A 24148-nucleotide genomic window follows, 5' to 3' on the forward strand; every position below is an offset into this window, starting at 1 on the left:
CAACCTTTGGTTCTATGTCAACGGTGTGTTATTAATATTACTACTCATTGTCTTACAGATGATTATCAAAGACATGAGGCCTGTGGCTGTTGGTGAGAAGTCCATCCCGAGGGACAAGAATCCACTCATGTGGTGGAAGGAAAACGAAGCAAAGTTCCCCACACTGGAACTTCTTGCAAAATCCTACCTGGCTATCCCTGCAACATCCACACCCTCTGAACGCCTATTCTCAGCTGCAGGGAACATTGTGACCAAAAAAAGAGCAAGTTTGACCTCCGAGCATGTAGACATGCTCACATTCCTCCACTCTAATGCAAAGGCTGGAGAAGAGAGGAGAGGTGATGGACAGAGTTAGTCCAGAGATAAGAGGGAGGGGAGAGCATTGAGACAGAAACGGAGAAGAGTGTGGTGATTTGTTTCTGTTCAGAAAGTTATTTCAGTTAAAAACTAGAAATCGGCACTCAGAGAGCGCAGACCTCCGCCACAGCTCAAATCAGCCACCAACAACCATGAGAACAGCATATATAATAAAACAACATTGTGATCGGGGGTGTGATCGGGGTGGAGCGCTGTGGCGTGCAGTGCCTCTCTCTCTCGCCCTCTCTCCCTGTGTGTGTGTGTGTGTGTGTGTGTTTATCTGAAAAGGAAAACCGAAAAGCAACATAATTTATGTTATTTTACGTCATTTTAATTTGAAAATTGACCAGATTGTCTCGTATTTTTCGTTCCTGACTTCCTGTCTGGTGCGATCTGCTCGGTCCAGCTTTACAACTGGCGCTCCACGGCGCTCGCGGCTGAAAATAGAGAGGAGCGGAGCGAGCCGCTACGCACACGGCGCTGTCCCGCGCCTCCTGTATGAACTGTCAGATAGGTTAACAGCAGCGCCGATCTGAAAGTCGGTGCGTGGCGCGTCCTGTGAACCAGGCGTTTGTCCCCCCTGTCGGCGGGCCTGCCCAACCATGTGAAAGACTCCCTATCTCTCAATGATAAAGAATCCTTTAAAACATTCCTGGATCCAGACAGTGATCCGGATCATCACCAAAACTTAATGGATTCGAAGTTAGCCCAAGACCCACCTTTCCACAAAGTTTCATTGCAATCCGTCCATTACTTTTTCCGTGATCTTGTTAAACCAACAAACCAACCAACAAACAGACGTGATTACATAACCTCCTGGCGGAGGTAATTAACAGAGTTGTTGGCTTCCATTTTGGTATAGGATTATTTTTCATAAGAAATATTTGATGTTTTGTTGCGCATTTATCTAATGTTGACTACTGTCTGCGAGAACTTTTTTTGATGTTTTGATATTTGATTAATTTTGCACAGTGCTTTTGTGTTTCATTTTAACATAGCCAATTTTTATTTTATTTTTGAATTTATTGTAAATCAGAATTTATTTTTATATATTTTATTCTATCCAGAATTGGAATTTTGCTGTGTGACTTTATTTACATTTTTAAGATTGCAAAATTTGATAAAATATTTGAAAATGTTTGACATTTATTTGGGGAACATTTGGAAGGAAATGTATTATTAATTGAGAAATTAAAAAATAATCGTTCGATTAATAATAAAATTAGTCAATAGATTAATTGATTAATCAAAAAAAATAATCGCTAGATTAATCGATTTACAAAATAATCATTTGGGTGTCACGCCCTGTGCCCCTGCAGCCATGTGGGGCGCTCGGGTCCTGTTTTGTGTTGGTCTGCCCTCATGTTCTCCTGTCTGGTCACCTGCCTGCTCCTCTGGTTCTCCTGTCTGTCTGGTTAACTCCCTGATGTGCTGCACCTGTCCTGCCCTCTTTAAAAGCCCTGCTGTCCTGGTGTGTCTGGTCGGCTCCTTGTGGGTCTGTCCGTGTCTTGGCGTGTCCTGGCGTGTGCCTGCTGTGTTTTCGAGTTTCCTGAGTTCCTGGTTTCCTGACCTCCGGAGTTCTTTGGAAATAAAAGACCCTTTTGAACTCCGCCTGGCTGCCTGCGCCTGGGTCCTTCCACCTCGCACCGTGACATTGGGACAGCTCTATCCAGCTGTCACCTTCACTACTGCTTGGTAGGGTCAGTCCAACAGAAACACGGTTCTGATCATTCACATCAGCCGAGAGAATGCTGAGTGTGCTGTGTGTGAAAACCTGAAGCAACACCTTGCTAGAATGCAGATGAAGAGGAGATGGACGGATGATTTCCCAGCATTCAGCTGTGAAGCTTCCATCTCCCAGCCAGCCCTGCATTCCTGCAGTGTCTTCCTCTCTGGAGCCTGATCTCCTTCATTTCCTGCCTTCACGGCCCGCCGGCTGCTGACCATACATGGCTGCGGTGAGAGAAGCCCCGCCCCCCTGCCGGGCCGGTGGCGGCTTGACCGCATTCTGATGGGATTGCTCATCAGCTGGAAGCTGCCCCAGCCGGGCTTCGAACCCCCATCCTGAGTCGGGGACTCATGTCGGGGTGGTTTGTCCTTGCCTGCAGTGTGATTGTGGTTACTGGAGATGCTCCCTCAGCACAGGCTGTGTTCTGGTTTGTTCCATTACCCACGACGACCTCAGCTCCCTGGTCATAATGTTGTGGCTGGATGAAGTGAGAGTAAATGAGGTTACAGAGGAGGTGAGGAGCCATCTGGGTTCACCAGGAGGATTATGGGTAAGGCTAGCACGTGACAGGTTCAGCGGTTTGAGTCCACACCAGACGACACCGGAGCCGGCTCATCTGAGAGAGGATTTCATCCACCGGACCAGTGTGTGTGTGTGTGTGTGTGTGTGTGTGTGTGTGTGTGTGTGTGTGTGTGTGTGTGTGTGTGTGTGTGTGTGTGTGTGGATTAGCAGGTCAAAGAGGAGTAATTACAGCCACTGATCCTAAAACAGGGCTCTCCAGTCAGATTCATTTCCAGACAAACAGTGATCTGTGTGTTTACACATCAGGATCCAATCAGAAACCTTCATCTAGACGCATCTGAGCGGAGATTCAGCAGACTGTATCGATTCATCACTGCTCTGACCCACATTCACCCTGACCCCACATCCACACTGAGACTGCAGTGGACTACAGCACATCATCCAGGACCAGGAGGACGAAGAGGGGGAGGGGGAGGAGGAAGAGGAGGACGAGGAGGAGGGGGAGGAGGTATTACTGTGACAATCAGTGAACAAGCTGACTGATGAGATTGTTGAACATGTAAAATAATCTCCCTGACAAGAAGAACAGAAATGACTGTTTCTTCCTGACAGGTCAAGACAGGCTTCAGGATCAAGACAGGCTTCAGGGTCAGGACAGGTTTCAGGATCAAGACAGGCTTCAGGGTCAGGACAGGTTTCAGGATCAAGACAGGCTTCAGGGTCAGGACAGGTTTCAGGGTCAGGACAGGTTTCAGGATCAAGACAGGCTTCAGGGTCAGGACAGGCTTCAGGGTCAGGACAGGTTTCAGGGTCAGGACAGGTTTCAGGATCAAGACAGGCTTCAGGGTCAGGACAGGTTTCAGGATCAAGACAGGCTTCAGGGTCAGGACAGGTTTCAGGATCAAGACAGGCTTCAGGGTCAGGACAGGTTTCAGGGTCAGAACAGGTTTCAGGGTCAGAACAGGCCACATGGAGTTCATAAGCACCTGACATCCAGGACATTAGCACATCAAGTGCTTCCAGAGGACAGAATCAAGTCAGACACAGGTCAGATAGGCCTTTTCCACCGAGCCGGGGCCTGGGGCCAACCTGGTTCAAATCCAGGGCCAGAGAGGGGTCAGAAAAGGGTCAGAGAGAGGTCAGAAAAGGGTCAGAGAGAGGCCTGACCCTCATTAAGCGTGGGTCAGTTGAGCAAAGCGTCTACCACTTGCTGGTGTGGGTTCAAATCCTATGATCCCACTATGAATGAACTGGGCATGCCTGGACTGTGAGATTTTGGGAACGTAGTGTTCCGGTCCACCAAAGAGGAAAGACTGTAATGGGTCTATCAAAACCAGGTTTGTTTTGTACTACATTAATATTAAGATTTTGAAAACCCACAGTCAGCATGAGCCCGTGCCCTGGCAACCTGAGCCCAAACCCTCTGTTTGGACCCTCTGTCTGCACTTCCATCTCAACCTAACCCTACCCCGAGTCTAGACCTAACCCTCCCCCCAGTCCCGCCCAGACTCTAACCCTGCCCCAGTCCGGCCCAGACTCTAAACCTGCCCCAGTCTGGGCCAGACTCTAACCCTACCCCGAGTCTAGACCTAACCCTCCCCCCAGTCCCGCCCAGACTCTAACCCTACCCCGAGTCTAGACCTAACCCTCCCCCCAGTCCCGCCCAGACTCTAACCCTACCCCGAGTCTGGACCTAACCCTCCCCCCAGTCCCGCCCAGGCTCTAACCCTCCCCCCGTCCCACCCAGACTCTAACCCTACCCCGAGTCTAGACCTAACCCTCCCCCCAGTCCCGCCCAGACTCTAACCCTGCCCCGAGTCTGGGAAGGCAGATAGCGACATTCTGTCTTCACTGGCAGAACAGAGTGTTGATTCAGTGGAAATCTACTGGCTAACCTTGACTCGTAGAAGGAGGAACGTCTTAGAGCTCATAGCACGCTGGCTATACTTCAGCTCAAAACATCAGAACAAACACACAGCAACTAGTCACAGCTGCTGCCGAGAGAAAGAGCACTGGTATTTAGAAGAACAGTAAACAGATGAACATCAGGTGAAGTCAACGTTAGCTCACAATGGCCCAGTTTATCCGGGTGTTTTTTCAATCCGATTGAAAACAATCGTATTAAACACATCTGTATACATGGACAGCACACAAAGCGATCCGAGATCAATCCTGGTTCACCAAGATCCTGGGTCCCAAACGGACGGCATATCTGAGACCAGGTCCTCAGGTCTCTCTAGGGAACCAGTTGATCCAGAACACTGCTGGTAGTCTACCACCGAGCTCCTTCAACAACTGGCTCCCTCTCTCCTCCGGGGTTTGTTCTCTCAAGTGTTTCTCAGCCACCGTCCAGTTCTTCTGCTGGTTTTTGACTTTCCTACTTCCTGCTTCCTGTTTCCTGCCACGTCATCATGTCACTACGTATGAGGGAACGTATGGCGGAACAAATAATCACGTTTAATCCGCTCTGCTGTCTGAAGGAGACATTGAACGGATTATTGATCGGTGTAGACCACCTCGTACAATCAGATCCGAAATCTAATCCACTCCCAGTGAAGCGGATCCTCTCAGTGTTTATATGAACCTTTACAATCCGCCTAACCTCCAGTCCGGTTAGGAGGAGGGTGTTGGAGTCCATGTAAACGTGGCCAGTGTTGCTTCAATGACACATTTAAAGTCGGGCTGTCAACCAATTCATTGGTTGTAACTCCTCAGGACTGAGAGCTGTGTGAGAACCTGATGGAAGCAGCCTGAATCAGACTCGCCTCCTTTAATTCTCCTTTACTGAAAGAGCTTCAGTGTCCAGCAGGTTTCTCTGGACCGCAGCGTTTCCTCCACCGCAGGGTTTTGAACCAGACCATTTGATTGGACGATTGCATGCCTCTGAGTGAGGAAAGCTTCTGCATCGTCATGAAGACACGTGGTCCGAGGCTGATCCACGCCGGGAGGAACCAGTCCTGCTGGGGGCTCATGGGAGGAGGACCAGGGTTTTCACCTCCAAGGAAACAGAGGGAAAGCTTCGTCCTTCATCCAACGGCCACAAGGTGGACACGGACTCCTGAAGCGCTGGGGCTCAGGACGAGTGTGTTGCTGTCAGGATCCGGATCGGGCCGCTGTCTGCCGAGGCCGAGCTGACTCCTGGTGTTTGGCTCCAGTCATGGATTCATGATCCTGTCAGACGGGACGTCTGCTCAGAGTCTGTCTCCATAAATCTTCAGCACACTGGGCTTGCGTCACGTCACAGAAGGGACACATGGGTCAAAGGTCATGGTAAAAGCAGAAGCTCTCAGCTGAAGGTGTGAGGCTGTGGACTCTGACAGCTCCACTAATCTAACATTCCGAACATTCTCTGTGTATCTGTCCGTCCCGGCTGGACTCTGACCCTCCGGTTCAGAGGAGTGTGGAGCTGGAGGAGGACCGGCACGCTGCCATAAGCCTCCACACATCTGGAGGAGGGTCAGCTCAAACCCTCAGGACCGTCAGAGAGCCGGCGCTCCCTGGAAAGACAGTTTCATCCAAACTACCGTCGTTTCTCTATCCAAACCCTGTTAGAAAACCCTCACAAATTACCGTTTCACCAGGACTGGAGATGTAAGAGAGAGTTTTAACCCCTCGACGCCTGGATTTATTCATAAGCTATTAGAAAAATGTTGTCTTGCTTTTCAGAGGACGCTAAATCAAGTGGTGATTGTTAATTTATCCACAGAATATATAAAAAAAAAATCAAAGTTTAGGTTGGGGTCAAAACCAGAGCTAGCAGGACGCTCCGAGAGTCATACTGAATATCCAGAAACTGTGGACGCCGCCTCCGTGACAGCCTGAACTCTAGAGGTGAGGCGATTCAGCAGACGTGGAGGGGTTCAGTCTGTATAGGTCAGAATGTAAACTGTCTGCCGGAACTAAACCTGATTCCTTACGAGCCTTTCATCATGAATTCAGACCTTTCCATTTACTTTTGGTTTTCGCTTTAATCAGGAACTATGAACACATCAGATGTCAGACTGGGTTCGGCTACATGTGAGCTGTGTGGAGAGGAGCTGTGACACCTCCGGGAGGCGGGGCGGCGCCCTGGCAGCTCCGGGAGGCGGGGCGGCGCCCTGGCAGCTCCGGGAGGCGGGGCGGCGCCCTGGCAGCTCCGGGAGGCGGGGCGGCGCCCTGGCAGCTCCGGGAGGCGGGGCGGCGCCCTGGCAGCTCCGCCTCATTCTCCTGCTCCCTCCTTCCTGAATGAAAACTACAGCGTTCCACACAAACAGACAGATTTAAGACGTCACAGCTTTGAGTGGAAAAGACTCTGTCCAGCTTGTTTACACAGCCATCTCAAAGGAAACAAACCCTCTGTGGTGTCTGGGTGTCTGTTGCCATGGAAACACTGCTCAGAGTCACTATTACTTTTTGAAAAAGGCTCTCAAAGCGGGGAACGTCTCAACGACGTTCTGACTCTGTCGCCGTGTAAACGGCTGAAAACGACCCCTGGAAACACTGGGCTCCACTGCTTCGTGTTCAGAGTGTGTGGTTCTCTGTGGGTTCATTACTAAACAGCCAACAGCGCCAACGAGAGGAGCAACAGCTGAACTACATGCCTGGTGTTTCTGTCTCCTCGTAAATGTGAAGCTGCTCCGAAACAATGACGCAGAAACAAGTTTTCAACTGAAACACTGTCTTCTGATGAAACCAGCGTGGGCAGTAAAAGTGTGTGTGTGTGTGTGTGTGTGTGTGTGTGTGTGTGTGTGTGTGTGTGTGTGTGTGTGTGTGTGTGTTGTGTTGGGGCTGGGAAGGCTATCAGAGCAGTTCTATTTAGATCTCAGTAAAGAGCGTCCCCCTGTCCCCCTGCAGCCAGAGCAGAGACGAGCCGCTTCTTCCTCCAACAAAGACAAGAGTTTATCTTTCTGAGCCTCAGAAAACAGCAGAGCCATTCAAAACACCGGGTCCACCGGGTCCACCGGGTCCACCGGGTCCACCAGGTCCACCGGGTCCGACGGGTCCACCGGGTCCAGACAGATGGCTCGTCAAACCCTCCCTCCTCAGCGTGGGTTACTGTTAAGTTAACGCCACTCCTGGTGGTTCTAGAGGAGTGAAGGACCCTGGTCCGTGGACCCTTCTGAAACCTGCCGTCTCCGTGAGGACGATGAGGCACGAGGACGCCGTGGACAGCCTCACTGGGACAGAAGAGGACACGTCAGTGACCCCAGACGGGTGTAGAGCGTCTGGACCAAAGCCACGCTCCATCTGCCAGACAAACGTCCCGGTCCCTGGCTCCAGGCCACAGTCCCGCTCCGGATCCGGAATGGAGTCTCGGATCAGGCCCGACAGAGACCGACGCCACGTGAGCACCGCTGGAGGAAACGAAACCCACTGATGGTCCACACTCCGGACCAGACGCCGGTCAGCTGGGTGTCCTGTCTGGACAGACGTCAGGACGGGGATGAGACGTATGAGAAGACCTGAGGCACCATGTGAGGATCTGAGGATCCCCGCCGAGGTCCGGCGTTGGGACGGTCACCTGTCCAGCAGGCGGGTGGATTCCCTCTGTCTCTGACCGGGAATCCTTCCAGCAGCTACAGCAGTCTGGACCCAGACGAGGCTCCTTCTGTCCCCTGAAGCTGCTCCGCCGAGGAGCCGAGGACGGTTTCATCTCAGACCGGGCTCCAGCTCGCTTTGGTCTATTTAAAACTCTTTGCTGTTTATTTAGAGCAGCGCGTCAAACTCAGTTCGATACAAAGGCCACGTGAAGACGTATTGATCTGGAGGAATGGGGACGAGCACGGTGACAGCGGGACGCTCTATAAATAGAGACCGTTAGTGCCGATTGTGAAAAATTTCAAATGGAATAAAACATTTCAGCACAAAACTAGAAGACGAAAAACATCTTATCAGAGAAAGATCTGAGGAGAGGAGCGCTTTCCCACGTAGAGCCAAACGCAGCCAAACGCCTAAAAGCCACTTCCTGCCGCGCTGAGCGCCGGCGCCACGCCGAGACGTGACGCGATGTGGCACTCCGGCCTCGTGCCGCAGAGAGCCCGCCTCGTCTCAGGACTCCTGCAGCCCGTTCTGAAGCTAACGCTTCCTCGCTAGTAACACGGCGGAGCTTCCCTGCTGCTTCACCGAGCTGTCAGCTCACGTCTGAAACCCTCCGTCACCGCAGCAGGATGCTCTCCTCCAAGTCACCCTCCACCACAGGAAGCCCAGGATCTCACAGAGACCACATCCTCACCAGGATCCTTCTGCACAGCTCCGGCTCCAGGAGCCACGCAAACACCCGGAAGCAAACCGCCGTGAGTTTTCCCTGGAAGCAGGGTCTGAGAGAAAGAAACACTCAGAGAACAGCCAGAGGTCAGAGGTCAGAGGTCAGGTTTCCCTCAACGCTCTTCAGGGGGTCGGTCCACTCACACAGATGATGGTGTAGTAAATGGAAGAACTGTTCTCCACCTGTCACACTGTGGTCCTCTGGAAGCCATTTTTAAAACGTGCATGCTGCTGTGGTGTCAGCAAACAAACAGAGGAGGGGCTCAGCCTCTTCCTCAACCTCAGCCTCTTCCTCAACCTCAGCCTCTTCCTCATCCTCTTCCTCAACCTCAGCTTCAGCCCCTTCCTCATGCTCATCCTCTTCCTCAACCTCAGCCTCAGCTTCAGCCCCTTTCTCATCCTCAGTCTCTTCCTCATCCTTAGCTACATCCTCATCCTCTTCCTGATCCTCAGCCTCAGCTTCAGCCTCTTCCTCATCCTCTTCCTCATCCTCAGCCTCTTCCTCATCCTCAGCTTCATCCTCATCCTCAGCTTCAGCCTCTTCCTCTTCCTCATCCTCAGCTTCAGCTTCAGCCTCTTCCTCAACCTCAGCCTCAGCTTCAGCCTCATCCTCAGCCTCTTCCTCATCCTCAGCTTCATCCTCATCCTCTTCCTCAGCGTCAGCCTCTTCCTCTTCCTCAGCTTCAGTCTCTTCCTAATCCTCAGCCTCATCCTCAGCCTCATCCTCACAGACATCTGTCGCTGTAACCAGGAAGAGTTCAAACTTCCAGGAAGCTTTCAGTCGATGCAGCTGAAACCTGCCAGCCTGTCAGCCAAACTACAGATTACAATCCACTGACTTTGGAAACAAACAAGCCCATTTAACTGCAGCCCTACTTTAGACGGTATCGAGGGTTCCTGACTGACGCACACACACACACACACACACACACACACACACACACACACACACACACACACACACACACACACACACACACACACACACACACACACACACACACAGTGGCTCCAGCCCGCTGCAGGCCTGGCAGTGGGTGTTTGTTTCTCCAGCAGAGGGACGACACCAAGACGCCTGGAGGCTGGATGGCTCTTCCATGGTGACCTATTTCCCAGGGTGCCCTGCGCCTCCCACTCTGGTGATGGATGCTTTCAGACATCCTCCTCCTCATTCCTCCTCCCTCCTCCTCCCTCCTCCCTCCTCCTCCTCCTTCCTCCTCCAGGTGAAACACTTCCACTGTGTGCATGTGTGTGTCCATGCTGCTGACAGGCTTGTTCATCATGTCCGTCTCTCCTGATCGTCTTCTTCTGTCTGATCGAGACATGTCTTCTGTATGCCGACGGATCCACACCTTCGGCAGGTAGACTCCAGTCAAGGTGCCTCCTTACAGGAAGCTTTCCTCTGATGCCCATCACAGCCACTTCCTGTTGTCTCCCAGAGGACGTCTCATGTCTCCACAGCTGTTCATGGAACTGAAGCTGAAGTTCTGCATGCAGAGGACGGGCCAGATGAGACGCCAGAACTCATCTGGCCCCTTTACACCACAGCGGGTCCAATGGACAAGCACCCTGCAGGACCTGCCTCCACCCTGTAGGACCTGCCTCCACCCTGCAGGACCTGCCTCCACCCTGCAGGACCTGCCTCCACCCTGCAGGACCTGCCTCCACCCTGCAGGACCTGCCTCCACCCTGCAGGACCTGCCTCCACCCTGTAGGACCTGCCTCCACCCTTCAGGACCTGCCTCCACCCTGCAGAACCTGCCTCCACCCTGCAGGACCTGCCTCCACCCTGCAGGACCTGCCTCCACCCTGCAGGACCTGCCTCCACCCTGCAGGACCTGCCTCCACCCTGTAGGACCTGCCTCCACCCTTCAGGACCTGCCTCCACCCTGCAGAACCTGCCTCCACCCTGCAGGACCTGCCTCCACCCTGCAGGACCTGCCTCCACCCTGCAGGACCTGCCTCCACCCTGCAGGAACTGCCTCCACCCTGAGCGTCCCCCTGCAGCAGCTGGTTCTTACCTGTGGTGGAGTGTAGACTCTCCAGGCTCCAGTATCGAGACAGGACTCCTCTCAGAGTGCCGCCCAGGCTGCCTCCTCCTCCTCCTCCACCTCCCATACATCCGCCCACCCCGAGACCTCCGTCCATGGTGCCGTCCACCCCTCTGCCCGTGGGGCTCCCTCCGTCCGACTCGGACCCGGGCGACAGCCCCGAGCTGCCGCTGCCGCTGCTGCCGCAGCTGCCCCCCGGCAGGGGCACCAGGGGCACCAGGGGCACCAGGGGCACCAGGGGCACGCCCCCCTCCGAGCCCTGCTGGGTCCGCATCCCGCCCGGACCGGATTCAGGAGGGCAGAGCAGGTGGATTGTTCTCCCGGCAGGGAGACAGCGCAGCGAGGAGGAGGCGGCGGCGGCGGAGGAGGCAGCGGAGGAGGCGGAGGGGGGGCGGAGGGGGGCGGAGGGGGGCGGCCTCCCGGATGGAGCTGCTGCACTATTCGCTGGGGAAAGCTTCAGCTGTCAACTTGCGGCGTTTCTCCTCCCATGAACAGCAGCAGAGCCGGAGCTGCTCTCCTCCCGTCAGCGAGCCGCTTCGCACTGCCTCCCTCTGCCTGCTGCACCTCCCTCCCCGCTGCACACACACACACACACACACACACACACACTGGCCTCTCCTCCCTGTTTGCAGCCTGACATCAGCGGGGGTCCTGCAGGGGGGCTTCCACCGCACGGCCCTGTCGTTTGCCTGCTAGCATCAGCACTAATGGTACAGGATGCATTAAGCTGAGCGAGCCGCCGTCACTCCTCCCTCAGTCCATCCATCCCACACACACACACACACACACACACACACACACTACAATGACTGAGATGTTTTTTTCTTGTGCCTACAGAAAAAGCACTCTCCACCCGTTCTGATTAAAAGAAGCGTTACTTTCACTTTGCACTGCATAAACGAAGAGAAGTCCTGGAGCTCAGAGCATGTTGAACCTCTGCTGCACTGACCACAGCTCAGCTGCCATGAGGAACATTCCAGACAGCTCTGCTCAGTTCCAGCCTTCCCACTAGTTCTGCCTGCAGATGCAGAGATTCCACGTAGTTAAAGGACGAGCAGCAGAATGAGGACGGAGCTTCAGCCCTGCCTGACAGCGAGGACGGACGCACCATGAAGCCACGTCCTCACTGCTCAGACCACAGCAGTCCCAGACCCAGGAGACAGGACGACTGAGTGGACAGTGTGTCTGCATCCACGGGACATCATGACGGCTCAAACAGATGTAGTTCCTACAGCAGGCCTTTAGGTGGCGCTGCAACTCTGCCAGAAATGCACCAGAGAAGAAGACACACAGCTCCACACTCCCTCATCTCTGTAAACACACACACAGCCAGAAGCTGGCGCATTGGACCAATCAGGAGCTTCTGCTGGACTCTGGAGACGGACCTGAACAAGTGTCCACTTTGACCTCATTCTGCTGGTTTTACTGTCCCCACAGCACACACACTGTCCCCACAGCACACACACACTGTCCCCACAGCACACACACACTGTCCCCACAGCACACATTGTCCCCACAGCACACACACACTGTCCCCACAGCACACATTGTCCCCACAGCACACACACACTGTCCCCACAGCACACATTGTCCCCACAGCACACACACACTGTCCCCACATGACACACTGTCCCCACAGCACACACACACTGTCCCCACAGCACACATTGTCCCCACAGCACACACACACTGTCCCCACAGCACACATTGTCCCCACAGCACACACACACTGTCCCCACATGACACACTGTCCCCACAGCACACACACACTGTCCTCATGGCACACCGTTTAGGAATCACTGCCCTAAAGTAATCCCTAAAGTAATCCCTTTTTTGGAGAAAGTAACAGTATTCTGAATACACCAAATTTAAACTAACTGTAACAGAATACAGTCACTCTTATTTTGTATTCGAAATATGTAACACCGTCACATGTAATCTGTTACCTCCCAACCCTGAGCATGAAGCACGTAGCATGTAGCATGTAGCATGAAGCACGTAGCATGTAGCATGAAGCACGTAGCATGAAGCATGTAGCACGTAGCATGAAGCACGTAGCATGAAGCATGTAGCATGTAGCATGTAGCATGAAGCATGAAGCATGTAGCATGAAGCATGTAGCATGAAGCATGTAGCATGAAGCACGTAGCATGTAGCATGAAGCACGTAGCATGTAGCATGTAGCATGAAGCATGTAGCATGAAGCATGTAGCATGAAGCATGTAGCATGAAGCACGTAGCATGAAGCATGTAGCATGAAGCATGTTTCATGAAGCATGTAGTATGAAGCACGTAGCATGTAGCATGAAGCACGTAGCATGTAGCATGTAGCATGAAGCATGTAGCATGAAGCATGTAGCATGAAGCACGTAGCATGAAGCATGTTTCATGAAGCATGTAGTATGATACACGTAGCATGTAGCATGAAGCATGTAGTATGAAACACTTAGCATGTAGCATGAAGCATGTAGCATGAAGCACGTAGCATGAAGCATGTAGCATGAAGCACGTAGCATGAAGCATGAAGCACGTAGTATGAAGCACGTAGCATGAAGCATGTAGCATGAAGCATGTAGCATGAAGCATGTAGCATGAAGCACGTAGCATGAAGCATGTAGCATGAAGCATCTAGCATGAAGCACGTAGCATGAGGCACGTAGCATGAAGCATGTAGCATGAAGCACGTAGCATGTAGCATGAAGCACGTAGCATGAAGCATGTAGCACGTAGCATGAAGCATGTAGCATGAAGCACGTAGCATGAAGCACGTAGCATGAAGCATGTAGCATGTAGCATGAATCATGTAGCATGAAGCATGTAGCATGTAGCATTAAGCATGTAGCATGCATGTAGCATGAAGCATGTAGCATGCATGTAGCATGAAGCATGTAGCACAGCTCAGAGTAAAATCCTCCGGATCCGCTGATCAGTTAAACTACTGAGTGACACTGTTCTAACTCTGCTGGTTAAGCTGCTGGTTAAGGATCTGGTTGAGCTGCTGGTTAAGGATCTGGTTAAGCTGCTGGTTAAGGATCTGGTTAAGCTGCTGGTTAAGGATCTGGTGTTGAACCAACCATCTTTCTCCTCTTCATCTTTCCTCAGAACATCATGTCCAGTCTGTCTTATTTTTGTCTTCATAAAGAGTGTCCAGCTGTGGACGGAGCTGGTCTCTGTAGTCCAGCTGCTGCTGGACTGACAGACTGACGGAGTCTTGGAAGACTGACCCGGTTCCATCAGGAACCTGTCCCAGGTTCCAGTACTGGGGTATCAGACCAGATACCTGACCCTGAGCATCGGTTCAGTCCGAGTTTTTTAACCACAGTACATTTTGTCCTGAGGAGTCCGATCTGAAAGAAGCACACCGTCATCACCGTCATCATCATCATCATCATCACCACCATCACCACCATCACTCACACTGACACAGTGTCATGGTGAAGGGGTGTGATGAAGTGAGTGGTTCTGAGCTGCAGCTGCTGGAGGAAGACAGGCTGCGCTGCCCCCTGCTGGCCACAGCCCAGAGTCCACAGGCCGTGCAGACCCGGTCCTCCCAGCTCCTGGTCAGACCGTCACTTCCTGTCCGCAGACCGCCACACTCTCTGCTTCCCCCTCACTGCCAGTTCCTGCTGCATCTCTACAGGACAGGGTCTGATCAGGGCTGGGCTGTAACGCAGAGGCACTTGAAGACCCGCTCACAGCAGTCTGAGCTGCTGTGGCTGTGTAGAGGAAGTGAGGCAGGCTGAGGACACTTTCAGAGTCATCCAGAAATATTTTCTGTCCTTTCAGAAAATGAATACAGTGAATATCTTACAGTTATAAAAGGAATCTGAGTATTGATTCTGTTACTGTTGAGGTTGGTGTGTCGTCACACCCAGCCAAACCGCTGGTCCAGTCCAGACTGGCCCAGATCCTCTGTCCACGCTGAGGCTCCAGCTGCGGGTTCTGGTCGTACCAGAACCGCCACATCCATCCAGAGGCAGGAACATGAAGAACACCAGACCAGGCGCTGGTGCAGTGTCACACATGACCTCTGACCTGGACCTTTACACCCTGTTCCTCATCCAGGCCAGTCGTCCTGGAAGTTTCTGTCAGATCAATCGGCCCAGATAGAACCGGATCAGAACCAGGAGTAGGAGAACCGAGAACCGTCTCTACGTCATGTTCCACATCATCCAGCAACGCTGGAAACTGGACCACTTCCATCTGTGGTTCTACTGACCGTACACACACACACACACACACACACACACACACACACACACACACACACACACACACACACACACACACACACGAGTTCGGGCCAGTCCAGAATTGAGAGAAAACCGACAAAACTGAGAGAACAGAGAACCGGGAGACCTCTGTGAGAGAACACTAATGGTGCATTCACACCGGACGCGTCGCGGGCGTCGTCGACGCTTGGGACGCCTCGAAGCTGACGCCTGTGACGCTTCAAACACGACGCTTGACACTGGGTGGCCACAAAGCTCGCGACGCTCTTGACACACGTCAGTTTATTGGCGCGCGGGAGGCTGATTTCTGTTTCCAGCTATGGCGGATCGCATCAGGAGAGCGGCTTGGCTTTATTTGTTAAATAAAGCTAGACCGCGTCGTCGTCGGAAAAGTCGCTATTGTCTGCTCTGCTCCTCTCTGCTCTGACTGCAGCAGGGGGCGCTGCTGAGACTGACCGCTTGTGAGTGCTTTGGGACGGGGGAGGGGCTCACGCAGCACCCGCTGCTCATTGAGGACAGCAGCGAGACGTCCTGTCTCCAGAGCATCGGAGAAGGTTGCTAGATTTGTCGCTAGTTGATTTTGACAAAAAACGTCGCCAAGAGGCTTTGGAAAGTCGCCAGATTTAGCGAGAAAGTCGTCGAGTTGGCAACACCGGCTGGCCCGCATCGGTGCTCGGATCACTCGTAGTGACGTAGCACCGGAGGGATCGTCTCTGATTGGTTGACGCCCAGCGGCAGCGCGTCGAAAGTTCAGTTTTCCCAACTCTCAAAAAGCGACGCTCACGACGCTCCTGACGCCGGGGACGAGCGTCGTGGGCGTCGACGCTCGAAACGCTCGAAAAGCGACGCTCATGACGCTCCTGATGCGCTGCCCCGCCGCCCGCCGCTCCACGACGCTCGTCCACCATAGACTTTGCATAGAAAAGCGCCGCTCACGACGCTTGCGACGCGTCTGGTGTGAACGCACCATAACACCTCTTTCCACTGGAACCAGCGGGTCGACCTGCTAACAAGCAGCCTCCTTCCCCTCCGCCTGCTGATGCAGGTGAGCTGTAACCTGCCAAAAGCCATCTTGACATGTGCAGCAACGAATTGCTTCGCATGTCAATCTGGGATTTCACTCGGCACATCCGTTCGGGGAAGGAGGGCCTTGCTGTAGATTATTTACTTATTTATTTATTTATTTGATATGGACTTAACAAAGGCATTGGACAAACCAGATGCATTGCTTTCAGTGTTATAGCAGGACTGCTAATTAATTAGAACTCTTTGCGTTCATTGGACAGAAGGACACAGTGTGCCGCCTAACCATGTTTGGTTTCAGCCGATCACTGCAAAGAAAAAACCTCTTGCTGATCGTTTTTCTAAGATGCAACAGAGGATTCATCCAAAACAGATTTAATCGCTATCGGGATATCCATTGTTTTCGCTAACCGTGCCAATATTATTAGCAGTCCGTCGCTTCCTGCTTCCATCAAAGCTTCATGTCCCGCTCTAAACGACGCGTGATTGGTCCGACCGAAAAAAGTCCGATCCCGAGCACATAGGCGCGAGCGGTGCAAGATGGATTCTCGTGGTGTGTGAGAACAAATACCGCGAGAATTCAGTTGCCGTCAAGGTTAGGTGAGCTGCTGATTAGCTGATGGTGTCCCATGTTGATGACATCATCAGAGCGACAGAGCAAAGCGAGGTAAACAATGCAGAGGAGCTCAGTCCCTGTTACCTGATGACGAATCTCCTCTTCCCCACGGATCAGGAGGAGCTCTCTGGTCTCACTGTTTTGTCAACAGTGGGTCATCTTGAAGGAAATCTCGTGCTATGTCCAGAAACAACTAGCGCGCTAATGTAGCAACGCTAACGTAGCCACGTTAACGGCGACGTCATCACGGAAATTACTGCGTGGACCCGGGTCTGGCTTTCCCATTAGAGCCGATCAGAGGCGAGCCGATGGCTTGCAGGGTCGATGGACCCGGGTCGGAATGCTGTTTGAGCTCCGGGTGCTGGGAGCCGGGAGCCGGGTGTCAGCGGGTGTCAGCGGGTTTAAACAGGGTTTTTGGCCAGTGGGAAAGGGGTAAGAGAGAACTGAGAGAACTCTCCACCAGTACTGAGAGAACACTGAGAGAACACAGAGAACACTGAGAGAACACTGAGAGAACACTGAGAGAACACAGAGAACACTGAGAGAACACTGAGAGAACACTGAGAGAACACTGAGAACACTGAGAGAACACTGAGAGAACACTGAGAGAACACTGAGAGAACACTGAGAACACTGAGAGAACACTGAGAGAACACTGAGAGAACACTGAGAGAACACTGAGAGAACACTGAGAACACTGAGAGAACACTGAGAGAACACCGAGAGAACACCGAGAGAACACTGAGAGAACACTGAGAGAACACTGAGAACACTGAGAGAACACTGAGAGAACACCGAGAGAACACTGAGAACACTCCAGCAGCCTCCACCAATGAGACATCAGCAAAACGAAGTGATTTTTCTTTGTAAAGGACAAATCGCTTCTCACCCCCCCTGACCCCCTCTGACCCCCCCGACCCCCTCGTTCGGGTCACCTGACAGCAGCAGCCCCCCCCCCCCACCGGGGTTTTGCTCCGCTGAAGGCGCCGGGGCAGACCGTGGTGAGGCAGGTTGTGCTGCTGCAGAGGTAACGGGTGTTGAAGGCTCTGGTCAGTGAAACGTATCATGATTAACCGGAGAGGAACCGCCGAGCCACAGCGCCACCAGGCAGTCAGACTGAGACTTACAGGCGTAGGAGGTCCGCCTCCTCCAGCCCAGGCAGTCCAGTCCGACGGGGGTGCTCCGGGAGAAGCAGTGCGAGCGCAGGGGCAGGCCTCGGAAGTCCTCCATGGGGCCCGGGTCCAGACCAGCGTCCGCCTGTGGGGACAGGGACACCAAGCTGTGACAAACTCTCCCAGAACCGAGTCCTTCCTCCTGGAGGACCCGGAGGACCCGGAGGACCCGGAGGGACGGCGAGCCGGCGCCACGCCGCAGGGCGGAGCAGAGGAGGACGAGGAGGAGGAGGAGCATGCAGACAGGAGGCGAAGGACGCCAGGCAGGACAGACAGCGAGAACCAGAGGACCGGCGGGGGACGGACCGCCAGCAGAACCTCAGAGATGAGGAAGAGGAGCAGGACAGAGGCCCGGTCTGGTTCTGGGCTCGGAGCTCTTCTTACTTTGTCCTCAGACAGCCGGCCCACGCTGCCCCTGCTGGTCCGGCCCGCTTTACGCCTGAACGCCTTCTGCTCCTCCGTCCAGAGGTCGTCGGCGCTCCACCTCCGGCGCCGGCCTCCGTCACCCGCCGAGGCCTTCCTCCGGGGCCCGGTCCCCGGCCGCCTCCTGGCTCCGGCTGGGCCGGGGGGCCCGGCGCCGAGCGCTTCCTTTGAGTGTACAGGTCACTGGTTAGTCCCCGCCTCCACCCAACCCCCGCGCCGCCAGCTCAACTCCACCCAACCCCCCCACCAGCTCAACTCCACCCACACCCCCCCGTCAGCTCAACTCCACCCAACCCCCCCGCCAGCTCAACTCCACCCACACCCCCCCGCCAGCTCAACTCCACCCACACCCCCCGTCAGCTCAGCTCCACCCACACCCCCCCGTCAGCTCAGCTCCACCCACACCCCCCCGTCAGCTCAACTCCACCCACACCCCCCCGCCAGCTCAACTCCACCCACACCCCCCCGTCAGCACAACTCCACCCACACCCCCCCGTCAGCACAACTCCACCCACACCCCCGCCAGCTCAACTCCACCCACACCCCCCCCCGTCAGCACAACTCCACCCACACCCCCCCCGCAAGCTAAACTCCACCCACACCCCCCCGTCAGCACAACTCCACCCACACCCCCCCCGTCAGCACAACTCCACCCACACCCCCCCGCAAGCTAAACTCCACCCACACCCCCCCGTCAGCACAACTCCACCCACACCCCCCCGTCAGCTCAACTCCACCCACACCCCCCCGCCAGCTCAACTCCACCCACACCCCCCCGTCAGCACAACTCCACCCACACCCCCCCGTCAGCACAACTCCACCCACACCCCCGCCAGCTCAACTCCACCCACACCCCCCCCCGTCAGCTCAGCTCCACCCACACCCCCGCCAGCTCAACTCCACCCACACCCCCCCCCGTCAGCACAACTCCACCCACACCCCCCCGCAAGCTAAACTCCACCCACACCCCCCCGTCAGCACAACTCCACCCACACCCCCCCCCGTCAGCTCAACTCCACCCAACCCCCCCACCAGCTCAACTCCACCCACACCCCCCCCCGTCAGCTCAGCTCCACCCACACCCCCGCCAGCTCAACTCCACCCACACCCCCCCGTCAGCTCAACTCCACCCACACCCCCCGTCAGCTCAACTCCACCCACACCCCCCCGTCAGCACAACTCCACCCACACCCCCGTCAGCTCAACTCCACCCACACCCCCCCCGTCAGCACAACTCCACCCACACCCCCCCGTCAGCACAACTCCACCCACACCCCCCCGTCAGCACAACTCCACCCACACCCCCCCGTCAGCTCAGCTCCACCCACACCCCCCCGCCAGCGGTCAGACACCAGGCTTCACATCAGGAAACGTTCCCACAACGTCTCAGGTGAAGCACTCTGTTCTGAAGTCTCTGTTTCAGAAAAGTTTCACATCTAAATAAAACAATTAAAACATTGTTAGGACCAGGACCAGGAGCAGGACCAGGACCAGGACCAGGACCAGGAGCAGGACCAGGACCAGGACCAGGACCAGGAGCATGTCCAGCAGCAGGACCAGGACCAGGACCAGGACCAGGAGCTCTTTCTAGCAGCTTTACACATTTGAACTTTCCAGCATTTCTTTTCAGAAGAACCACAGCAGAGGAGCAGGTTACACACCTCTGTATATTTCCAAAAGTATTTGCTCAGCTCTCAGATCAGTGACTTCAGGTGTTTAAAATCAGTGGCCTCAGCAGGCAGACCCGTTCTGCTAACATCAGAGACATCAGAGACATCAGAGACATCAGAGACATCAGAGACATCAGAGACATCAGAGACAGAGGGCGTCGCTCTCCAGTTCCAGCGTGGTGCACTGATCCGAGGCCTCCTGATCAGCCCAGCCGTCAATCAGCCTTTAGACCACTGAGCAGTCTGGTTCGGGGGTTTCCAGGAGAACGGGTCTTTTCTGGCCGATTGTATGAATGCTAAATTTTGGTAGAGGGGGTTCTGGATTCTGGTCTGGACTCAGCCGCTCAATTCCAGTGAAAGAACTCTGAGACCTTCAGCAGACCGAGACACTTTGGACGATTTCATGCTTCAAGATCTGTGGGGACAGTCTGGAGACGGGTCCTGCCCCGCCATGGCTGAAGCACAACACAAAGCAGGTCCAGAAAGACCTGGAGGATCCAAAACCGGCCTGCACAGAGTCCAGAGCTCATGCTGACAGAACAGAGACCGAGAGTTTGGCCGTCTGACCTCACAAAGACACACACTCCTACAGCAACACACTCCTACAGCAACACACTCCTACAGCAACACACTCCTACAGCAACACACTCCTACAGCAACACACTCCCGCAGGGGTCCCAGAGGAGTTGGAGCTGTTAGAGCTGTAAAGGCTGAACAGAAATCAGGTTCAATCCTGCGGGTTCTGAACCGGATCTCACTCATTTTCATACACTCGTGTGTGAGAGCAGGTGAGCAAATACTTTTGTCAGTGTTTTTCAACCCTGTGCTGAAGCTCTGTGTTGTGAGAAGAAGCCACTAGAGGGAGCTGTTCCTCCAGCTATCCTGAGCGGCTGCCTCAGTACTGAGGCGGGGTTGACCCCCCACCTCGTCCTCTCAGAACCACAATGAGGGGTCTGTTTGCAGTCCGGACCCTGGCACAGACAGATCCACTGACGGTCAGTGAGGCGGCTTCTCTCTGACCAGCGCCGACTTTAACAAAGGCTGAAAAGAAAAAGGTTTTCTGAGACGTCAGAAGTGTGGCTGTCATCACGTGAAGCCTGGTTCAGCCTGCCGGTCCTCCGACAGAGACGGAGCGGGACTGCACTGAGACAACGGGACGCCGTCTTACCTCCAGCTCGCTGATGCAGCCGATGGCGAGCAGGCCGTCTGCTGCTTCCAGGGGGCTCAGGCTCACCGCCAGGGGGCTAGACGAGGGTCTGAGGGTCCGGGGTCTCTCCGGGGGCTCCGTCAGTCCCTCCACACTGACCGACTGACCCGGGCCGCCGGGCCGGGCCGGGTGGGGGTACCAGAAGGCTTTGCGCTGGGCCGGTCTGGGGCTGTGTGGTTTGGGGCTCATGGGGCGGAGGGGGGTCTCGCCGGCAGACTGGGACCGGCACCAGGGGACGGCCGGCTGGTGGTGCAGGGCGGCCACGGAAGAGGGGCTCAGGGGGGACGGGGGTCTGGGGGCCGCGGCGTCCAGACTGTGGGTGGAGCATCTTCTCCTCTGCACGTCGGATCGCCATCCGTTTTCCTTTCCTGGGCTCTGAGGAACCCCGCGCTTGGCGATGGGGTCGGTGTGACGCAGACCCCGGGAGGAGGGGGGGGCGGGGCTGAGCGGGGGGCGGGGGGAGTCTCCGGGGTCCTGCTCAGGGGGGGCATCGGGCCCCGAGAGCGTCCTCCTCAGCTCCTCGGACTCCCGGCTCCTCCTCAGCTTCCTCCAGGACTGCCGGACTTTGCCAGAGTCCGGCTGGACGCCGGCGCCAGGCGGCTCCTCGCCGTCCCGGTCCGCGGAGCGGGACTCGAACAGGCTGGACAGGGACCGGTGGGCCTGAGCGAAGCGCAGGCGGATGTTCAGGCTGTCGCTGCTCCTGCTCCGCCTGTAGCTCTGCCCGTCGGACGCCGGGACCGGCGTCAGTCCTGCAGAGTCCTCCACGGAGGTGACCGAGCCGCTGTCCTCGTCCCGGTGCTGGACCGGGTCCGCCGGGTCAAACACCTCGTCGTCGGAGTGCTCCCGGTGCGTCCCGGGGTCCGGCTGCAGACCCTCGCTCCCCCCGTCTGAAGACGCTGCGTCCTCACTCCTCGCCCCCTTTGAGCCCTTCGTCTTCCTGAAAGAAGACATTTTACCGAAGACGGAGAAGCGGGGGCCTCTGTTCCCCCGCTGACCGCGCTTCGTTCTGCTTTTCTTTTCCATCTTATCGACACAGCTGTTTCTGTCCCGGGGAGCAGAGCGAGGCTCCTCCGAGTCCTCGCAGCAGGACCCGGCGTCGTGCGCCACGGCGGCCGGTCTGCACCGCCGCTCACCGGCACTGCGGAGGACAGCGGGGACTGGCTTCACGTCCCCGTCCTGCTCAGTCCGCTGAGGGGACAGACCCCGGACCGGAGGAAGACGGTCCCCCGCCTCCTCAGGAGGACTCATGGCCTCCAGCTCCTCCGTGGCGTCGCTCCTCAGGCAGGGCTCCACCGGCCGCTCGGCCTCCAGGATCGGTTCTAAACTCCCGCTGGGCGGAAAGGCGAGGCCGACATCGGGGGACGGGTGAGCCGGCCTCGGCTCTCTGCTCTGGCCGGAACAGTCCGGAGACGTGCAGGAGCTGCCTCTGCTGCTGGGGGGGCTGAGGTCCAGACTCAACACCAAGTCCTGAATGTCCGCCGGCCGCTCCGGGCTGCTGCCGCTCAGACGTCCCTCCACAGCTCCTGTCTCTGTCTCTGCTGCGTCTCCGACTGACCGGTCTGGAGGGACGCGCCAGCAGCTCTGCTCAGACTCCAGGTCCTCATCGTCCCCGCTGGATCCGTCTTCAGCAGAGGACAGGGAGACCCACAAGGCTTCCTGAGGTCTACAGTCCTCCCCTAAAGGGTGAAGGGGAACACCTTCTGCGGGGCCGTCCACCGTCTCATGGCCGTCGGTGCTGAGGACGTCCCCGCCGCCCCGCCGCCCTCGTCCAGACGCCTTGGTGTTGTTGTTGGAGTCTGACGGCGGAGCAGCGGCAGGCGCGAGGCGTTGAGGCGAAGCGTCTCCGGAGTCCGGAGGCAGATCCTGACTGAAGCCGGGGTCCGGGTCTCTGGACGCCGCCGGGGACACACCCTGCTGGCTGCTGTCCCTCAGCTCCGCAGCAGGAAGATGCTCTTCACTCGCTGCCCCTACGCCGTCATGTGGGCCCAGAGAAACACGGCCGCCCTGCCCCTCCTCCTCCTCACCCCGGAGGGCGGAGCAGAGTGATATCTCACTCTCCTTCACTGGTGGCGGCGGAGGGGAGCGGTCCTCTGCCTCCCGTCCTCCTGACGGCTGGTCTGCAGCGCGGTGCTGAGACCGGAACGCCGTGGGAGAACCTGGTTCTGCAGGAACACGCTGCCTGTGTGGGGGTGCTGGTCCTGGAGCGCCGCCCTGCAGCCTGGGGGTGGCAGGCCCCCCCGGGGGGGATTGTGGTCTTGATTGTTGATGTGGTTCCTCGCTGCGGGGACGTGAGGAACCGGCGGAGAGGTCTGGGTCCACGGGGGCTTCAGGAGAACCGGTCTCCACCGTTCCCTCGTCCAGGACCCCCGGAGCGGCGGCCGCCTCTGCAGACCGCCACGTCTGGTCCCGCCGCTCTCTCACAGTACTAACCTGATGTGGGGGGGCACACGCTCCCTGTGAGCAGCAGACCACCGCATGAAGGGTGTGTGGAAGCTGAGTGTGTGAGGTGTGTGTGCCGTGTGCTGCTGTGCTGCTCTCCAGGACCGCTACAGAAACACTGTCGGATTTCTGTGCATTTATTACATCTGCTGAAGGGGAAATAGATAAACACGCATTTCCTTCAGCGCCGCTGCCAGCTTCCTGGACCAGACCCAGTCCGGCCCTCAGCGCCTCGGCGCCGGCCTCACCGCGGCCGTCTGCTCCACCAACCAAACCCTGTCCCTGTCCTCCAGGACAGCTCTGGAGACAGAAGCCGTCTCCCTGTGGAGGCCGGGCTCCGCTGCCCTCTACAGGCGGCCTGTGTCGGTGCTGACTGTCCCTCTGCGTGCCTGGACCCGGCGGCGGCTCTTCCTCTGTGGTGTTTATGTGCGCGGTGCGTGGAGACTGGCTCCGGCTGTGGTCGG

General features: G+C 55.9%; 1 protein-coding gene across 1 annotated transcript in view; it reads right to left on the reverse strand.

The window, feature by feature from the left end:
- The window catches only part of LOC115394528 (rho guanine nucleotide exchange factor 4-like), a 62959-nt gene extending 44484 nt beyond the window's left edge, over nt 1–18475 (reverse strand). The window contains 2 exon segments of the mRNA XM_030099860.1: nt 17901–18030; nt 18330–18475. The gene's annotated coding sequence lies outside the window, so the exon portion shown is untranslated.
- Nucleotides 18476–24148: the final 5673 nt, after the last annotated feature.

Source organism: Salarias fasciatus, chromosome 9 (genome assembly GCF_902148845.1).
Source record: "Salarias fasciatus chromosome 9, fSalaFa1.1, whole genome shotgun sequence".
Taxonomy (NCBI): domain Eukaryota; kingdom Metazoa; phylum Chordata; class Actinopteri; order Blenniiformes; family Blenniidae; genus Salarias; species Salarias fasciatus.